General features: G+C 41.4%; 1 non-coding gene across 1 annotated transcript; it reads right to left on the bottom strand.

Annotated features, from left to right (window-relative positions):
* Positions 1–2,629: 2,629 nt before the first annotated feature.
* On the bottom strand, positions 2,630–2,701 carry TRNAC-GCA. Its single transcript has one exon. It is a non-coding gene; the product is annotated as a tRNA-Cys (tRNA).
* Between the last annotated feature and the right edge of the window lie 11,412 nt (positions 2,702–14,113).

Genomic DNA, 14,113 nt, shown 5'->3' with positions numbered 1-14,113 from the left:
TATAAATCATACTTTTTCATCTGAACCTATTAATTCATGATCTATGTGGCTCAATAAGGAGAAAGGAGAACTGTATTGTTATTGTTATTTTAGAGTCATGAATGCATGTACACCTGTGGCTCATAATTATCTTAACACACTTTGTAGGTGTGTTGCAATGTCTGTTAAGTCATAGTTGACATGTGTAGCACATGTGAATAAAAAAAAAATCACCATGCCAAAGCTTTCTTGCTTTGCACCAAAGTGGCACCCCTTTATTATCCATATTCTGCTTGGATAATGATTCTTGGAAAGTAACATGATATAAATGAATTATTAAAAGCAAATAAAAATATGAAACTTTTCAAACTTCACTACCTTGCTCAGGTATGGCTACCAAATTAAAAAGAAGAACTTGTGTATAATATGCTGGAATATCTACAGTACTGAAAAATATGGTAAAAAATAGACTTTGGTATCCTTCAATATTATTATGCCCCAGAGCGACTGAGACTTAGAAGAAACCCCTGGGAAATTGCGAAGCCAGAGATGGTGTAAGAGTATGTAAAGTTAAAAAAATAAATATAAATCTAAAATTCACTGGGGTATAGAGTCTAATATTTATTTCAATGATATTTGAAGTGGGATTTCTTTTTTATATAAAGAAGTGTCTGCCTCTAGGGATAAAGCAAATAGCTCCATTTACTCTAACTGTTTGATTAAATTCCCAAAGTAGCAAAGTCACTGGGCAACACTAATAAAGTTTGTAGCTATGTAAGCTAAAATAATGATTAGTGCAATCAAGTCTAATGCTTCAAGGCATAAGTTGATCATCTGTGGAGATCAGGAAGAAAATTTTCTTCCTCCGTTCTGCAATGGATAATTTGCTTGGTATGTTCTGGTTTTTTTGTTTTTTGTTTTAATTTCACTGCCTTCCAACCTCCAGATATTAGTTACTCTTGTATTAATGTGGCTGCCTCCCACTGATAAGAATGACTAAAACAACAACATGTTGGACTGGAAATCATATTCAGCTTCTGCTAGCTTGGGGAAAACCAAAAGCTGGAAGGGAAAAGTGACTACTCCTGGGAGGCATGACAGATGCAGTGCTGAACTTTACTCCCACCCTGCTATTGACACATGAAGGCTCAGGATGAAAACAACTGCTTTTCAGATCACTTCTCAGACACCAGAGTGGGGGAACATGTAGCCTTCCAGTTGTGGTTGGACTGCAGTTCCTCATCAGTGGTAATGCTGGCCAGGGCTGCTGGGATCCCGAGTGTTCCACAAGTTCTTCATGCCTGACCTTAAATCTTCCTTAGGACCAAATCCTGTTTCATTTGCTTGGTGCTATATTCCTAGTTGTTTCCAAGAACAACTTGACAAATAGATGGTTTCCTTTCCTCTCCAAATGGGCTTTTCAACCACAGCTGACTATGAGAGTCGCCCGGACTCTTAGGCTTGGCAAGCAACTGTTTTGGTGGTTTGCTTTTCAGAACATTTTTGGGAGAAGCCATTGCATAAGGCCTGTGGAAGCAGCCCCCTGAGACAGCCGACGGGGGCTGTCCTGGAAGAACAGCAAATTCTTATCTCTGTAATTCGCTGCTGTTGATGGCTTTTTATAGTGCCTGCAGGATTCTTTTCTTCAGAAGTCAAAAAGAACTGACTGGCCCTGGATCTGCTAGGGGATGAGAGGTGCAACTTGCTGTTCTAGCTTAGCCATTGATTTCTTTGGGCCAGTCTTGGTATGGCAGAGCACATGTGTTGCCTGACAGAAGTCCCAGGTTTAGTTGCTGGGTGCTTCCATATAGATGGCTCCTAGTCCTACCAATCACAATATATATTGTGTAGATATTCCAGCCTTCCCTCCTTAATAGATTTAACTATATTTATTATTGAACTTGTTTGAAGGCAGAGAGCAACACTCCCTGAGCTTCATGAGGTACTCTTTTTTTTTTTTTGGTTATTAAAAGCAGAACGAGGCAGAGCAAAGAAAAGTTCAACAAGTAGCTTGGCCACAGTACAAACAGGATGCAGGACTTGATGGATCTTGGTCTGATCCAGCATGGTTTAACTTATGTTCTAAATGATGTACATTATTGTTCTTAAAAATGCAGGTGTACAGAGGAAGGGTAACATTAATTACTAATTTAAAAATGAGTCGGAATATTTAGAGTAAGAAAACATTACAACTGATGTAAAGTGGAAGGTACAGTTTATGGGGCTGAAGACGTATCTTTGAAACATGCCCCCTTTCAGGAATAATTGAAGAAACTGCAAAATTGAATGGAACTACCATACTATTCAGAATTAATACAGGAACAGAAATCAGGCAGGTGACACGGTGATATCAGCCTTCCCATTATACGATCCTTGATTGGCTGGATCACACAGCCACCAAGAAAAAGATCTCTCCCAAATAACTAATCAACCAACCAACCAACCAGCCAAAGCAACTGTTAGGGGGTAATGGAGAAAAGTATTGCAAAATGGAGCAAAACAATGTACGAGTAGTGTGGTGGGGAGGACATATAGAAACAGAACAAGTCAGAAGGGGCCTCCTAGGGGCCCCTGGCCCATCTAGACTGACCCCCAGCTCCAGCTAGCTCCGCTCATGACATGCCTACCATGTGCACGTCCAAAACATTACAAGGGGCACCTGGATTTGAACCAGGGACCTCTTGATCTGCAGTTAAATGCTCTACCACTGAGCTATACCCCCACTTTCGTAAGGGGGGGCACCTTTTGTAAAACATTTTAGGTGCCTTGAGATTTCCATGTGTTGTGTTGAGAATGTACACCTACAGAAAGCAATTATCTGAAATGTGCTCTAGCTGATAGGAACACTAAATCACAGAAAGTTTACGTTGTTTTTACATTGCATCTTTTGCTATACATTGTGCACTCATGTTGAGAATTTATGCGTAGTTCTCATTGGGGTCCTTTAATTGTCTGGACAGGCATTGCATTTCTTTAGAAGCCAGGCACTATTCTACCTCAAAAATACAGGTGAGAATTTAAATACTGGCAACTGAAGGATGATCACTTATTTTCACATAATCATCCTTCCTTCTGCCTTCTCTCTCTCTCTGTGATTCACAGGAAATGTTGTGTAGCCTTTCTTGTTCAGACCCAGGATAGCATACTTTCTGTCCAAACAAGGCTAGCTATTTTTAAATATGCTGACACGAATAAAGATGTATGGTTTTCTTCTTATCCACAGCATTTATTTATATCACGGAGACTCGTTCATGTTTAATATTTGTTCCAGAAAACCTTCAGTGGTAATTTGTAGCAAGTGAAGCAACAAAATCCACAAGAAGCAAGACTGAACTCTTTCAAAAAGTCATTTATGACTCCATTCAGTGCTTCAGTTTTCTAAGGGCAACGGCAAATGTCAGCACGGTTACAGTCTGGAAACTCATCACTTGACATCAGGAAAGAATGGTGACCTGCCCAATAATGGAGGTTCTTTTTTTCCCTCCCTTAATGGCATCACACAAAGCAATGTGAGAAGTTTACTGGGCTTCACTTTGGCATTTGAAGAAAGAAAAGAAATGGTCTCTATCCAAACTGCTTTAAATTAGGGCCTCCTGATAGCCCTGTCTGCAAAAGCAAAAGATTCAGGAAGCGGCGGTGGCATTCGCAGATGAAATAGGCCATCTTTTGGAGTGGGAAGGGTTAATGAAACATGGATGCCCTTTGTGAGAAAAGGAGGCTTGAAAGCTGGCAAAGCTACTTGTCAGGAAAGCTGAAGAAATGAGAAAAGCTCTCATACAGTGTCACTTTTTATCACCATTAACCTCCTACCACATGCTAAAGCAGATGGGATTTCTTTGGGCTTTTGCCAAACAGTGAGTCCATAAGAGACTAAAAATAAAAAGCTCAGCACCAAATACAGCCAATGAAAACAGAGAGTTTCTTTCTCTGGCTGTAACATAAAAGCAACAGCTCCCAAGGTAACCACAAGGAGCAGCCTCATGTCAGGTTTGTTCTCATGGTCTTTTCCGACCATGGTCTCTTATTGCTGTTTCACTGCTCTGCCTTATTCTGCAAAAAATATACAACATTTTTGCTTCAGGCTGAAAGTGTATTGGTTCTTAAATCCCAGTAGGCCAACATTCAGACTTAGAAGGTGACATTGAAGCATGCAAGTACCATATTTCCATCATCCACAGCTTTGAAGCTGATTTTGGAAATGGGATCAAACTCCCAGCCATCCAAGTGGGAATTTTATTGAACTACCTGGAAAAAATTGAAAGGTCATATTCACATTCAGTAATTTGCACCTGCATTCAAGCCCCTGCACCATGACCATCTGAGTACATTTCTGTCCTCCAAGCTACCTTCCAAGTAATGTGAGCATTTTATCTCAAAAATCTGATTTTATCTCCTACTCAATTTATACCAATTCATGCAAAGTAAGGAAGGGTTTTAAAGAATGAAAACAACAACAACAATGTACAAATGAAGTTGTGTTCATGGTTAAACATAGTAACTGTCAAAAATGGTATGCTTCTTCACTTCAAAATATTTTTTGCTACAAAAGTATGGTATGCTTCTTTACCAATAAGCAGACTAGGAGTCCATTCATATGATAGAATAATTAGGTGAAACTGTTTCTACAGGATGAGGTACCTTATTGCACAGGACTGCTCTTATAAGATCAACTTACCACGTTAACTACAGTGGCAGAAATTGATCTTGTGATTTTCCCACCGAAAATACTATCAAATAGACTGCATCTTAAGCTCTGTGCACTTGCCTTAAATGTTTGCATTTATTATTTATTTTTATTACATCTTCTACTGTCCTCTTGACATCCCAGAATTTAAGTTTGACGTGTGGGAAGACTTCTTCCTCTTTCCCCAATGTAAGCTGCTGCCCAAATTACGTGTCTTCCTGCTCAGTGAAATATAACCAAATGTTCACAAATAAACTCATGCAAACCTAGTGCCCTGCTCCACATCACCCGAACCCAGTTCTCTCTCTTCAACCCACATATCTCAAACTCAGTCTTCCAGGCAGACCATTTTGCCTGCTTTTAGTTTTGTAAAAAGAGGAAGGGCATTTTGTCAGACTTGGTTGTATTAGCTTGTTTCAATTGTTTAAAGTTGTTCGAAAATGTTTGTAGTGAAACATGAGCTGGCCAAAAAATCCAATGTTAATGCCATGGCATCTGGGTGGCAGTGCCACTGTTCTTCACCTAAGCCCTGCTTCACAAGCACAATGCATTGTAAAATCTGGCTTTAAAACTTAACATTCAATGGCCCCATAAATCCATTAATTTCTGGAGCTACAGTAGAATAAATTATTGCTTTGTTTCATTCCTCAGCTTATCACATCCAAGAGAAGAAAAACAACAAGCAAACATTCTCAGCACAGAGATAATTTGTTGACAGTTGTTTGTTTGTAAAAGGTATAGGATACTTTTATACATTAAAGCTAAAGCTAACACATTAAATATTCTCCAATAAGTGAGCAACATGCGCAGGTAAGTCTAGGACGCAAGAGAATATGCAAGGTTTAGCTCCTCTTTATTGGCATAAGCTTATATACTCACCAAGATATTCATAAATAATAAACATTTCATTTTAATAAAATGTGGTTCCAGAGAGAGATAAGATTACATTTGAATTGATTTGATTTTCTACCAATCACCGCTTGGAATATTAAGAAACTTTATTTTATATTTTAACTACAATTGCATGTTATATATACATAATGTTCTTGGTCCCTATGGTTAATTAAAATACACACCACCCCCAAATTAATAACTAAAAGAGAATTTGTTTGGTAAATTGCTTAGATGCTGATTTCTCATTAGGTAGTGGTTTAATTCCCAGGTATTTTGCAAATTCATCTCAACACAATAATCTTTGGGAACACTTAACATTTCCCTGTAGTTGGCCAAGGCTTCGTTCCAATAAAATCATTCAGATGGATGGTTATACTGAATCTCTATTAATATTAATTTTCTATTACTTGGGGATGCTGCTAATAAGCATTTCTTCTTCTTTGTCCTTTGATCCAACTACAGACATCCACTGGATGAGGGCATGTTCAGCTAAGGGTAGGAAGCGTTAGCCTTGTTAGTTATGCGACATTTCCACAGAGGTGAATGTGTGGACCAGGAAACTGGGCTGTGCCTGCTGGCCTTGTTCCAGTTCTTTGCGTGCTTGGTAGAAAGTATGAAGAGAAACCTATGCATGTATGACCAGCGCAGTCCAGAACCTTCGCTTTTGCAGAAATGGTGATCACACCATGTTTATGTCATGTTTTTGCTAGCTTGTACTTTGGAATTGTAATTTCTGTGAATCATCCAGGCAGTTTTGGCTATTGAACAGCATGGAAAGGAAAGAAATGCGTGGAAATGTAAGCCTTCCATATTTGTAGAGGTTTTCCATGTGATAGAGAATTGTGGAAATCGTTGCTTTCAATTGTGTGAAGTTTCCAACATTACAGGAGGCCCTCCACCTCAGAAAGTCACCCACCCAAAATAGAGGGTGGTGAGAATGCAAGAGAAGCAGGCAGGGGTAGACTATTGTCCTCATATGTTTACTTTCTGTTGTTATAGGATGTCTGAACAGTGCTAGCATTAACAGCAGAATATTGTCCATTCCAGCCTTGCTGGGCTGAAATCTACCCTTCAACACAATCAGTTTGTTTTAGGTTCATTGCTTAAAGGTTTTAGTCATCACAGTTCTTCAATACAATGCAGGTGAGATGTTTTGTTTAAATTCATCCATGGTCTGGTTCAGGCTCCCAGCTGTTCCCAGTTACTGAGAGCCATCAGCTGCCAATCTCCCTAACAAACTACAACAATGGATTCTTCTGATTTTTCAAAGTTATGGAGGCTTTCTGTTTTGTCATCTACTCCTGGACTCACATTCCACTTGAGTTCCTTCATCTCAAATCTCATAGTACAAATAATTTCAATGTTATGCTTACTGTATTATCGTGCAATCTCTCAAACAGCTCTCAATTCTTATTTGCATACATTCACAGAAACACATTTGACTGGTACAATTCTTTTGCACTTATTACTTGCCCATGTTCAACTCATAACTGATTCAAATGGGAACTTTTTAACTGTATGTCAACTCTGAAGAAGATCCCAATCAATTCAGTGAATTTATTTATTTTTTTAGGATATTTCTAGACTGTCCATCACTTTTGTCCCTGGACAGCTTACAATTTACTCAGTGGATTACTTAGCTGGGAGCAATCCCCCCTGAACTCAAGGGTATTTACTTCTGAGTAGACATGTGCTGCACTGAGCTTTTAATCTCCTAACATTGGAAACATCCCGTTACACAATGTATTTCCATGAAACCAAAGAAGACTGAGTGACATAATTAACTGAAAAATAATTTCAACCTCCAGAATAACTATTTGAATATGTAGGGATTTGGGCTGGTTTTTGTTAGGTGGCAGTGAATAGCTGGAAAAGGGGGCCTTGCAGCTTCACTCACAGTTTTTAAGCTGCCGTAAGTCAGCCATGTGTTTCCCCAACTAACACTTAGACAGCATATATACCTCCACAACACATGGTCAAAGATTTTGGGGCAGGTGTTTTGAAAATCTTTCCAAAGCTGGTGCAGGTGACAGGGATCCCATCTCTGCTTTAGGGAGGCTAACAGTCAGATCCAGTGTATTTGTGCTGCTCTGGTTTCTGCAAAGCACTCCCGTTCACTCTTTACCACAAGAAACATGGCTTCAAGATGGAAAGGGCAGGAACACTACACCTATAATGCTGGCACGGGGGAAGCGTAGAAACTGGAGCCATAAGGTGTAGCCATATGGAGCCCATCTAAGAGGGTTAAGAGGTAAAAGGCAAGTCCTGAAAGGAAGGGTCTAGTCCAAAAAAGCAATGGACATCCAATAAGGAAATGCTCACAACAAGCAAGGCAGAAAGGTGGGGCAGATTCAACCACAGCAACCTATTGCCTCAAAGGCCACTCCTTTCACCTGGTAACTTAACTGTGCCCTCTACTGTCCACACCTTTGAAAATGGTGTCACTGTTCAACTCATTACCAAAACCAGTCTGATTTTCTAGGCCCTTTGAGATGAGCTTCAATTGTGTAACAGCAGACATGTTCCTGGACTGTCATGAATACACCATGCATTGCTATCTTCTATCTGTAACCTTCCCATTTCCCCCCAGCGCTGCTCTCATCTTCCCTCACCCCCTAGAAAGCCCGTTAAGGATGGAAAGACAGAATAGTGTCTGTCTTTGACTTCTTGTTCTAGGAGTTTTCCATCTGAAAGTACTGTTTGAATGTCAAAGAAATGAATAAAATAAAGCCAGCACTGCATGAAGCAGGATAAGGTTGACACACTGACCACATCAACTGGCTGCCCCTTATGAAATGAGCGAAGGTAGCAGAGTTATTGCCACCGAGGCTGCAATCCTATATTCACTTGCCTATAAGTAAGTTCCATTGAATCATGCATATTACTTCTGAGTGAATATGTACAGGATCCATAGGTATGCATCCTAGGATTGCACTGCTAATGCAGTAAGCTGGGCTTCTGTTAAACAGGGAGAAAGCCGGGATGCTCATAATGAACAACGCGGGATTATTTATAGGGCAACTTTCTGTGACCTTCTAGGCTGAAGTGCTGTAAAAATTACTCTTTAGGGTAGCACCCTAACTTTTAAAGAACAGCCCTCCTCCTCCCCCTTATCAAACAATTTGTGTTTCATGATGAATCCACAAACTGAGCCCTGGTGTTTTAATGACTAGAAATCATGAATATTAAACCCAAGAAAAGTTGACAGTATTTAAATGAGCATCATTAAGAGACACATAAATTAACAGGATTTTTAGTTCTTGTGGAACTGCCGTTTCAATGTTAATTAAACAACTGGAGTGCTCTTGTGCATTCCCAGCAAACTGTCCCTAATGTGCAGTGCTGAATATCATTATGGGTGGCTGACTTGCTGTTTAATTATTTTCAAGCTGATTTTTTTCCCCCTGCTGCTGCAGTAGTTTTATGCTTGTCTTGCATTCAGAAGGTGATGGGGCTTATTCCCCAAGGAGTCTGTCAGTTTGATCTACATGTGGTGCTTATACTGAAATACCCATTTTTGTAACTACTATAACATGCACATATAACATTACTCCCCAGCCCTACTGAAAAAAGGCTTGATTACTGACTGCACTATCTTTGTACATAACAGCCATTTGATGACTTACTGGGATTTTAACAGACATTCTCCATCACAGTGGTAATCATTATTCATTCTGTTCTCAACATGCAGGTGGTAACGAGTCTGAATTTAAGAAGGGGAAGGGAGACTGAGAAGCAAAATAAGCACACATCAAATTGATTGATCTTTTCTCATTATTTCGCACGTGTGAGCTGAAATGGTATGATGAGCCCTATCCAGCTACCAGAACTCCTCAGTGATTGGAAGCTCTTGTTCAGTTAGCCATTTTGAGATTCACATCCCTTTCCACATGTGGTCTTCTGCTTGGCCTGTCAAATGTCATGCGGCAAAGACACGGACTCCTACTTGGAAACAGGCAACTACATCCACAGCTTTGGCTTTTTTCTCCCTCCCCGTCACACCAGTGTAGGCTATATCCCCCTTTCAGCCCTTCTTAGATTGAGCTATTCTTGTCAATATGGGAAAGCGCAGTTCCTTCCTAAGAAGCCAGTTCTGCACAACTTGCAATGAATCAAGTTGACCACTGCCCATCGGGCCTATGTTGTATCGTCTCCAGGTGCTTGACACATCTTTTCCCATTCTTACAGTCCCAAATAAGCAGCAACTAAAAGCATGGTTATCATGCTTCCGGCAAACTGCCATATAGTTGGTCAAGTGTGCTGGCTTGCCCTGTTTCACCTATGGGTTTCCACAAATAACCCTTCTGCTTAGTTGGTATTATTCAGTTAGCTCCCTGCAAGAATGGAAGCCTTCTCTTTTCGCCCTTGTGTAAGTTCATTTGAGGGGGTCCTTTCTTCTGACTGCAGCATCTGCCAGTGTCGTTTTTGCCCTCTCATCTTTCCTGTACTCTGTTCATTCTGCTGGTGTGTTCTAGACATGGAAGAGCTGGCCTCCGTGGTGGGACTCTGCCAGGCTGAAGAACTTACAAGTGCCCAACCATGCCATCCATGAAAGCTTTTCTTAGTAGCCCCTGCCTTGCTTTCTTTGGTGGGGACTTCTCAAGGATGACCTCTGCAGATGGCCCAGGCACGTGTGTAGAGAAGAGAAGAAATGGTCCTTCAGGTAACCTGGTCTCAAACTGTTTAAGGCACTGAATCCTTTGATTAGCCCTTTCAATCAGGCCTGGAAAATGACTGGTATAATATGATCCAGTTGGGAAGTCTCTGTTAACAAGTTTGCTGCCCTGTTTAAACCACTTGAAGTTTATGGACTGTTTTCACAGGCAGTAAACCAGCACTGGAAGAAAAGACATCTGATAACATCAAACTTCACATTCTTCCAGATGAGACTTTTATTGTATATTCACCCTGGTTAAAATTTGGTTTTATATGGGAGGTCCAGATGATGTCATCTTCAGTTTGTAGTCGTAACTTTTCTATGTTTTCCCCATTACTTTTTTCTTCTCCCTAATACAATATTTATTACTATTACTTATATTGCTAGGCATTATCCATACAGAAGCATCCCCCTTATGATATGACACTGTTTGTCAGTGTTGATGTGGTCCCTTATATGTATAAAGCCTAGAAATAGTTCCCCCATTGCACTTCTAGGTAGGAACCTGCCCCTTGTCATTCCAATTCCTGAGATGCAAACTTTGCCACAGTTCAGTAGCCTTACACCAGAATTCTGGCCACTAAAAAATAAGACTCACTGATCTCAAAGGGACCTTCTTTCAGGAAACTGGTTCCTGAAAGAAGATTAGGCCCAATGAGCCCAATGAGTCAAGCTCCTCTTGAAACCATGAAAAAACCAGTCACAGACTTTTAGTCCAACCTGCCTCACAAGTTGTTGGGATAAGACTGAGAGCATGAGGAGAAAAATGATGTAAGCCCCTTTGAGTTCTTTAGAAAAGAAGAAGGTGGGATAGAAATTTAATAAATAAATCCCAGAATGTTTCTAAAGGGCAGACATGACACATTCCAAGAAGAAAGAATTGTCTTGTTCTTTGAGCAGCCTTCACAACCCTGTGGCCTTCAGAGGCATTTGGACCTCTTGGATGAAACTGATTATCTGGACCCATTGCAGTCCGGCTTCAGACCCGGGTACGGTACTGAATCTGCCTTGGTCGCCCTGTACGATGACCTGTGCAGGGAGAAAGACAAGGGGAGTGCGTCCCTGTTGGTTCTCCTGGACCTCTCAGCGGCTTTCGATACCATTGACCATGGTATCCTCCTGGACAGGCTTGCGGGATTGGGGGTTGGAGGCACTGCTTTGCAGTGGTTCCGCTCCTATCTCGATGGCCGGTTCCAGAAGATGGTGCTGGGGGACTATGGCTCTGCGCCATGGCAGCTATGCCATGGAGTACCGCAGGGGTCCATTCTGTCCCCATTGCTGTTCAACATTTACATGAAACCGCTGGGAGAGGTCATCAGGAGGTGTGGGCTGCAGAACCATCAGTACGCTGATGATACCCAGCTCTACCTCTCGTTTTCCACCAATCCAGGTGAGGCAGTGGCTGTACTGAACCGGTGCCTGGCCGAGGTAATGGGCTGGATGAGGGCCAATAAACTGAAGCTCAATCCAGACAAGGCGGAGGTCCTGTTGGTTGGTGGTTCTGGCTTTGGAGAGGGTGAACTGAACCTTGTTCTGAATGGGGTTGCACTCCCTCTTAGGGACAAGGTTCGCAGCTTGGGAGTGCTCCTCGACCCAGAGCTTTCACTAGAAGCTCAGGTGACTGCAGTGGCGAGGAGCGCTTTCCTCCAGCTTCGGCTGATCCACCAGCTGCGCCCCTACCTGGAGTATGACTGCCTCGCGACAGTGACACATGCATTGGTGACTTCCCGTCTCGACTTCTGTAACGCGCTCTACGTGGGGCTACCCTTGAAGACGGTCTGGATACTTCAACTGGTTCAAAACAGAGCTGCCAGGCTGCTGACGGGAACTGGATGTTATGCTCACATGACTCCAGTCCTCCGTCAGCTTCACTGGCTTCCCATTGAAGTCCGGGCCCAATTCAAGGTGTTGGTGATGACCTATAAAGCCCTAAACGGCTTGGGTCCTGGTTACCTGAAGGAGCGCTTGCATCCATATATGCCCAGCCGCCCCTTGAGATCGGCGGGGGAGGCCCTTCTCCGGGAACCCTCCATGAAAGAAATTAGGAGGGTGGGTACTCGGAGGAGGGCTTTCTCTGCGGTGGCGCCTAAGTTATGGAACGCGCTCCCCAGAGAGGTCTGTCTGGTGCCGTCGTTATTTGTTTTTCGGCGCCAGGCGAAGACCTTTTTATTCAAGCGGCATTTTAACTGTTAACATTATTGGTCTTATCTGGCCAGGGCGGCTTATTTTATACTGTATTGCTGTGTTTTAATTTTATATTAATATTTTAATTTATATTATAATTATTTTAATTTATTGATGTGAGCCGCCCAGAGGCTTCGGCGAATGGGGCGGCATAAAAATGTTTAAATAAATAAATAAATAAAACTCCCAGAATTCCCATCAGGGCCATTGAGAGGAATGTGTCTGGAAGGCACAAGGTTGAGGAACGCTGGTCCTGAGAGTTTAGCTTTTAGAAATTGAGTTCCTGGGAAGGGGAGGGTGTTAGCTAATTCTAAGTAATCTGAAATCAACTTTCACCTGGGTCATATTGTATTAATGAACTTATTCTACAGCAAGCTAACACAGCTTCTTTCTTTTCTTATTGTAACAGAAGCTGGATTTGCTTGCTTGCAGTTTAGCATAATAAAGCCTTATGCTAGAAGGAGAGAGTGAAAGGCAACCCTGGCACAAGTGATAGGACAGAAGTCTTCATTGTAACAGTTTGAGTGTTGTACTACATGAGAAGCCTGTTCAAACTATTCTTGCCGGAAGTGTCTCAGTGCTACTTCACAGGAGAATCTGTTGCTCTCCCAGGACAGCATCCAATGCTGCTCAGTGCTAGCACAAACCAATGTTAGAGCGGCAAAATAATCTTCTGGTAGGCAAAGGACAAAAGGGGTAATCTGCTGTGGAAATTCAGTGGTAAATCACTGTTCTTTTTCCTTAGCATAGCAAGTGATGATGACGTTGTGCCAGTAGTAGTTCCCATTACTGCAACATCATTAGTGCTATTGGTGTGATAGCACTGGATACTGCCCCTAGTGTTTTCTCATGTAATTCTGCTCAAACGCCACTTCTTGATATAAAAGTGAGCTGCTAGCTATAGACTGTTCTAGCATTATTAGTTCTAAATGTCAAGGAACTCTATAAAACTTCTTGCTGCATTTAAGAATGGGAGAGTTTTAAAAAATCTCCCATCCCAACCAACATAAATTGTGCATTATCATATAACTGAATCCAAGTGAGAAGTTTAAAAAAATAGGGTAGCCAAAAGCCTTGACCTATTTATAACACATTGACAACAAGTAATATTAACTTCTGAACACATTTTGGCTAGTGATAGAAATAGAGAGTGAGACAAGGAGAGAGAGATCATATAGAAGAAGATAGCTGATATAGATACAGATATCACCCTATTCACAGGGGAAGATATCCAAGTGAATTTCCTTGGAAAAAAATAATCCTGGTTGAATGAAAAATTATTATGTGAATCATATTGTTAAAGCTGGCCTATTTTTGAGGTAATGTGGACCCTTTGTTGAGCCAACAAAAACCATGATGACATTAGCACTCTATATAGTAGAGGATGTTGCTACAAAATTCTCACTTAAGTGCTACTTGTGAAAAGTATAGGCGATTCACACAATCCACTGTTCTCTATGTAATCCATCCTCCTTGGGAATATCCTTTTGGAAGTTAGAACTGTGATAATCACATGGAGATGCATAACTGTGGCCACTTGACAATAAACGCATGAAGGAGAAACAACTTGGTCCTATTCATCTTTGAAACCTAGTTCATAGCATGATCAGGAACATCGTGCAGGTTCATGTGATCCTCTGCTACCATGCAAATTCCCTCACCATTTTCCTGGTTAATAGCAATGATAATTTATCACAGCTTTCCCCAGTCTGGTG

This window comes from Varanus komodoensis, unplaced genomic scaffold (genome assembly GCF_004798865.1).
Source record: "Varanus komodoensis strain SLA01 unplaced genomic scaffold, ASM479886v1 scaffold20_1, whole genome shotgun sequence".
Classification (NCBI taxonomy): Eukaryota; Metazoa; Chordata; class Lepidosauria; order Squamata; family Varanidae; genus Varanus; species Varanus komodoensis.
Note: the sequence above shows the minus strand (reverse complement) of the source record. Positions and strands in the feature narration are given on the sequence as shown.